Here is a 579-nt window from a genome sequence, read left to right as displayed (position 1 = left end):
GACGTGGTGCAAACACCCAGCAAGGACCTAACACGTGCTTATGAACACCGAGATCTTTAGGCTCCTCACCATGTAATTCACAGACAAAACAGTGAGGCTTGCTTATTAATTTTGATGGACAATTGATGTGGTTCAAGGGGTTTCTTTGACTAGAAAAGGAGCGTGCTTTTCTGCAGGCTGATTGAGAAGCACAGAACTCATCTAAGGCAGAAGGCTCCATGATTAGGCAACAAAAAGATCGGATCACCACCTGCCCACATTCGTGTGATAAGCAGATGAACAATGTCTGTCAAAACATTAATTCCCCAATCTATGGGGGGGTGAGGGGGAGGGAGAGCACACACTACACAAACACACCCCCGTGCCCATTGGCGCTGTTCTGTCATAGCCCATCACTGGTGCGTGGTGGGCACGTGTGGCTGTCCCTCCATCCTCTGGCTGTTCCTGGTGGCCTTTATTCCCCATCCATCCATCCATTCATCCCAAACTGTTGGCGCCGCACACGGGGCGATGCTGAGGGCGTTGGGCCACGCGGGCAGCATACAAAGAGAGCGCCGGGGCCGCGCTGGGTGCCCCCCG

Source organism: Meleagris gallopavo, chromosome 8 (genome assembly GCF_000146605.3).
Source record: "Meleagris gallopavo isolate NT-WF06-2002-E0010 breed Aviagen turkey brand Nicholas breeding stock chromosome 8, Turkey_5.1, whole genome shotgun sequence".
NCBI lineage: Eukaryota > Metazoa > Chordata > Aves > Galliformes > Phasianidae > Meleagris > Meleagris gallopavo.
This window is presented reverse-complemented; position numbering follows the sequence as displayed.